The sequence below is a fragment of the Anser brachyrhynchus genome (assembly GCF_964034855.1).
Source record: "Anser brachyrhynchus genome assembly, chromosome: 10".
NCBI lineage: Eukaryota > Metazoa > Chordata > Aves > Anseriformes > Anatidae > Anser > Anser brachyrhynchus.
The window spans coordinates 3,405,866-3,411,865 of NC_137705.1; the positions used below are offsets into that span (position 1 = coordinate 3,405,866).

General features: G+C 36.4%; 1 long non-coding RNA gene across 13 annotated transcripts in view; it reads right to left on the bottom strand.

Moving 5' to 3' along the window:
- The window catches only part of LOC308200283, a 60,830-nt gene extending 55,050 nt beyond the window's left edge, over positions 1–5,780 (bottom strand). For 5 of the 13 annotated variants that reach the window (XR_013955424.1, XR_013955425.1, XR_013955426.1 and 2 more), the window contains exon 1: positions 4,866–5,060. This is a non-coding gene — a long non-coding RNA (uncharacterized lncRNA). Of the gene's footprint in view, positions 1–4,865 lie in introns of all 13 variants that reach the window. The other 8 variants (XR_013955419.1, XR_013955420.1, XR_013955421.1 and 5 more) reach the window with 6 other exon arrangements.
- Between the last annotated feature and the right edge of the window lie 220 nt (positions 5,781–6,000).

Here is a 6,000-nt window from a genome sequence, read left to right on the forward strand (position 1 = left end):
GGCAAAAGGAGAACTGGTCTTTAAAAAAAGAAGAACCAGGGATGGGCTACAGACAAGAGATTTGCTACTCAGTATATCATTTAAAACCCATTAAAGTTAACGTACTTCGTATTTCAGTCTTAACATGACATACATACAGGAGAACAACCAAGAGTTTGTGGGTGTGTTTATAACCTACAAAAAATATTTGGATGACAAATTATTTAGAGCTCTATAAAAAGAAAGTTGCTTTCTACATCATGATTTTTCATCATCTCTATTATGCACAAAGTAATCTTTCATCAAGTGCATTTACTTATTAAATAAATAAGGAAAAATGAGTGTCATTAAAGCTTCCACTAATGAGGACTTTTTCTTCTTTCATGAAATGTTAAGCAAAATATATTATAACTGGAACAAAGTAGAAGTTTTGTGGTTTTCTTCAGCCAATCTCTCCAGCCTATCAGTGAGTGAAACTTGAGCTTTGTGCTCAAACCAGAATAAATAAATAGTAATTAAAAAATTAAAAAGCTTCCACACATGCAATTTCATAGAAGTACATGCATTAAATTTGTGTGTGGACAGGCGTTTTTAAAGGAAATCTTAAGACTTCTAAAATACATATACAAAATACAGTGGCATGTGAAAGTGTTCTAGACATTCACAGAAGCAATAAATAATCACCCAGGAAGAAACTTATGAAGAAATAAATACCTTTAGCATTTCAGGCTCCTATTAAACCTGAGGTATTCTCTGGTAGAACTTCTACACTCGTAAAAAAAGATGTAGGGGGAAAAAAGGATTTCTGCTCATTCAGTTCATGCTAGCCCACGTTAATGCCAGAGGCTTAGCCCAGGAGCCCTGGCATCCCGCTGCTGCCCTGTGGGAACGCAGCAGCGATGGAGGCTCTGAGGCAGGTGCTCAGCTCGGCTGCTCAAGGATGTGCCACTGGAAGCACTGGTTACCTGCAGGAGCTACGAAAGGACAAGCCGTGACCTTTACATGGTCTTCAACTTGATTGTTGAAGATGTGTAAAAAAATCAATGCCTTCTCGCTTGCATGAATACTTTAATAGCGTACATATCTCCAGAGGGGGCAAAATAAAAAAAAGAGATCATAGATGTAACCGCAGAATGGTTACTTTTTTTTTTACTACACGTTTCATAGTGGTTTTTGTTTCTACATTGTTTGCGTGTTTGTTTGGTTTTTCCTCATTTTCAGGGTAGCAGTCACCCCATAGCTGTCATTTGGTTGTATCGAGCCCAGCACAAGGCCACAGAAGAGAACAACAAACTAACCTCCCATGGTGAGCCTCTGAGCTCATATCAAGTCTACTTCAGTGGCAGGATATTCTACTCAAGACTGCTCCTTCAAACTGATTAAATAAATAATTAAAGCAAGCATTAAACATTACTAGTTGTTTTAAAGTAAAAATTTCAGGCCACCTTACCCAAATAATAAAATCTTTGGTTCTTTTCCACTTCCCTGATTCTTTCCTCCATTTTCGGTTTCCAGCCTTGAGTCACAGAATTACTGTGCTCAGCTTTTTCATTATGTTCTCATCTTGGCAGGAATCTTGATGACCGCTGTGATCAACAGGACCCTCAGTACAGCATACTCTGAAAACAACTCTGCTCTTGTAGACCCCCAAGGGCTACAGAACAGGAAAATCTGTTTGGGTGGAAACGTGGGGAAAGTAGGCTGAAGCATGAGGAGAGCAATTCCTATTCCTCCATACCACAGAATTCAAGCAGAAAATTATGCATTCAAGTGGTAGCGAAATCCTGCCTTTGAGATGATGGTACATTCTTTCCAATTACCATGATTAGAGAGAATCAGAGAGAAATTATCCTGTACAAGACTGTTACATGTAAAAGTAAAAAACAACAAGATAGTAACAAATTACAAAACTTAAACTACCCTGATGTTCAGCCCATCATTATTATACCCCTTACTATGTATCCAAAGGCAGATTTGAAATAATTACTGAGTGCACACATCTTACCAAGTGGATTACATTCATATATAGTTACAAAAAATAAAACATAATGGCTCTGAGACAGTCAGAAAGTTAAACCTGTGAACGATGTGCTGAATATTTTAATAAGAAGCAATAATCAAACCTGACTTGATTCCATTTGAAATATTTAATTCCTATAAATTTAACAGGAAGAGAGTAAAGCAGTAATTCCAGAACGAATAATGTCTTAATATGTCACTGCTCGAAACCATACTGGAATGCATGTTTTCCACAGGTGTTAGTTGTAGCTCAGTAAGTTATGACTAAGATCAGATCTCTGATATCTTTAAGTATATCTGAATATAGCGAATCTGGAAAAGAATAGCATAATTCTTTGTATATCTCCTCTAATGAGCCCAGACAGCAAGCTCTGAATGAATAAGCCAGATATTAGATCTGTACTGCACTTTCAAAAATTAAAAATTCAATGTTTCAAACCCAATTGACCAAAATTAACTTTCCTTCAAGAAAACTGCACCAAACGAAGACGTTTAACCTGATCTTAGAAGCCATAAACCACCATCTACTTCTACATAAATCACATCGGATATACCTATACCTGTTTTATATTCCACACCTCAAGAGCATCACCACAAAATGCATTAGTATTTTGAGCTCATTGGTTGAGAGTTAGGCCACGTAAAATTTACACAGCTTCATCTGAGCACTAGTAAACTGGCAAGAAAAAAAATTGCAAAAGCCTTTCTGTGCTTATATTAATGCAAAGTGGAATTTAACAGCCCCAACACAACAGTGAACCCTATGGGCAGAAGCCTGCAAGAAAGTCTCTGACCACACAGTGGGACTGGCAACAACTCTTGTTTCTGACAACCTGGCTAGAGGGAATCGCCATGCTTCAACAGCGGTTTTCCAGAGAAACCTTTATTTGTATGCCTGTACATATTTTAACAAATAATATCTCAAAGTATATACGCTGAATGAATAGTTGATCGTGTGTTAATTGTGGTGATGTTGACTACAGTTTCTAAGTAGACTTCTTAAGAAATATCTTCTTGGGGAGGGGGGAAGACTTAAAAAAAAATAAAGATTATCATCTGTGAACCTAGAAATTGCAAATTTGCAGTTGTTCTTCACGTCTAAGGATGAAGTGTGGCATGATCATAGCAAGCAACCAGTCCCCAGTGAAACACCACTATATCAAAAGTTCTCCATTAATACATTACAAGTAATTTTAGAGTTTGCCACCTAAAGCATTTTAACAAACATCAGCATCTGACAGATGACAGACGTTGTTTATCCTCTCACTATGCTCAGAGGATATGGTAACTGGCAGAAGCATAAACCACAATGTAAGAAAAATCACCTGAATCCAGGTTTTGTTTGGAAATGTTTTAATGCCTTCTTTTACTTCCTATGTACTACAGGCACAAAGATTATTTTTGTTTGTAACATCCCAAAACATGTCTGAGTAAATTGACTCGTCTTCACCTGGCATTTTCATTACCATTTTGCTCTTTTTCACATTAGTGAGCCCTATTTTTCCAAGGCTCATTTTGTGACAGAAGATGATGCTTGGAAGATATTTTTTTATAGACTTCTGCTATAGTTTGAAATTCACAAAGTCTTTATATTCTGATTACCTGAAACACACACAGGCTTTAATAATGTAACGATTACATGGGTCAAAAATACAATGAGAATGAATTGCTTCATCAAATTTTAAATGATTAAGGACAAGTGATTTTGATTAGCTAGCTCTGCTACCTTCATCATAATAACAGAGGGAAATATTGCTAACAAAATCCAACCTCAGCATCATACTTATTAACCCTTTTACTTTCTAGATGCGCTGAGATCAGTATAGAAACTCTACTGCAAATAGGGGCTTACAATCCCTTTATAAGCATTTGTTTTGGGGTCTTTTTCTAGGGAAACCATCATAGCTCAACTAAAAACAAATAGCAGCACAATAGAGAAGTTATTAATAAGGTATTTAAATATCCATAACTTTCTGGCCTGGAAGGGTAGGTACATTGTTATGAATGCTTTCATGAACCATTTATACATCCAGGTATAAAGTTGAGTATGTGACCAGGAAACTACGGTATCCTTCTTGCATTTAGCAGCAGGGGTAGGTCTGAAGAACATATGATGAAGATCAAGGTTAAAAATTTAAAAAGGTTAAAAATTAAATTTGCTTGGCTTATATTAAACATATATAATTATTTGCTAATTACAGAAGTGGCTTCTGAGAAAAAAGATAAGGTACTTAAAAAACCTTGTTCTGGACAGCACATGGTTATCACCCAATTATAAAAGCACTATTGCTCTCAAGATATTCAAAATATCTCTACATAAAAGACATCCACCTCTCATTAAAGTTTTTTTCTCTATTATAAAAGCATTTTCTCTGCTTTAGCAGAGACATCTTCTTCATTTTTACACTGAGATGTAACAGGCACAATTAAAGATTTTGTGCTATTCTGGAAGTGAGTCTAGTTTTCACTATTCAAATTCACTAGATAACAAATAAAGCAAGGGGTCATGAATTTAATGTAATGCAAAATTCAATGCAGTTACACTTTCAGACATTTTTCATCTAATAAAGGTCATTAACTTACAAACTATCAAAGAAAATTCAAAACAAGTTGGAATCTACCTTTCCATACCATTAAAAAAAAAAAAGACAAATAGCAAGATTCAGATCTAATCAGCAAGTTATGACAACAGTCAGATGATGCAGGCAAGGTGACAAAACCTTAGTCCTGGGAAAGATCCGTATTCAAGTAACATCTCCCACACAGTGCAATCGTGACATAATCAAACTTATAGTATTAAATGCTCTACAGTAAACAGGTCAAAGGACTATTGCCCATCACACAGACACACAAGAAGGAGTTCATACCTCCCAACCTCCAGCCACAATCCTCTACAGGAAACAAGGCTTGCTCTCTTTCCCCTGAAAAAAAAAGAGGGAGACTCTCCCAAAGGCAATTGAAACTGCAAACCTAAAACAGGTGTTCTGAGTTTCTCCTAGAAAACCTCTTCTTCTTCCACCACTTATAACCCTTCCCCCAACCTCACCCCTTTATAATTACCTATATGAGCTTTACACATGACTCTAAGCAGTTAGGAGTGCCTGTTGCACTGGCATTTCAAGGTGTAACAGATTCGTGGAGACGCAACTGTCAAACCAGTTTAACAGCCAGCTGAAAGCAATAGGGATTGAAAGATTAAGTAGCAGAGAATAGATCTATTGACGTTTTATGGGATGGATCAAGGCAAAGAAAAGGGCATCAATACGCCAGGCTCCAATCTGATTAGAATAAAAAACATTTCTAGCCAGTAGAAATTCATCACTAGACACTGAGATTAACCAACAGACAAACACGAATATAATACAGACTTCCAAACCCTGAAAAACAGGAATCCATTGCAGGAGGTATTGATCCTGCTTTGCCACAGCAGCAAAGGGAGCTGGCTGAGATCCACACCACCGCAGCTTTACATCCCTTTCTGGATGCTCTAAAGCAGCGCACAGCAGTGGACTCTGCTGCTCTCCTGGCTCACCTTCTCTGGCTGCAATACCCAGAGCTCTTTGCACATGGTCATCACATAATAGAACATGGGTTTTAAGGACATTTCAGGGACTTTTTTTTTTTTTTTTCTCAATGAATTGTGTATTTCTTTTTTCTTTTTTTTTTTCTTTTTCTTTTTTTTTTTTTTATAACCAATTCTCTTGGTTAAAGTTTCCTAAAAATTATCAATTATCTCAGTATCAAGGGAATATATTTATCCTATCCTTACATACCCCTTTAGACTGTAGGCAGTCCAAAACAAGCAGTTCTGATTTTAAATACTATAGGAAGTGAGATGTTTGCTTCCAAGTTACATAAACGTGAACCATAAAAAAAAAAAAAAAAAAAAAGCTTTGACAGCTTTACTACAAAGAAAAATTTACATTACACAGTCATGGAACCATGCAATGACCAACGTCTATTAAGAGAACTCATCAAAAATATAGATATAAAACATACACC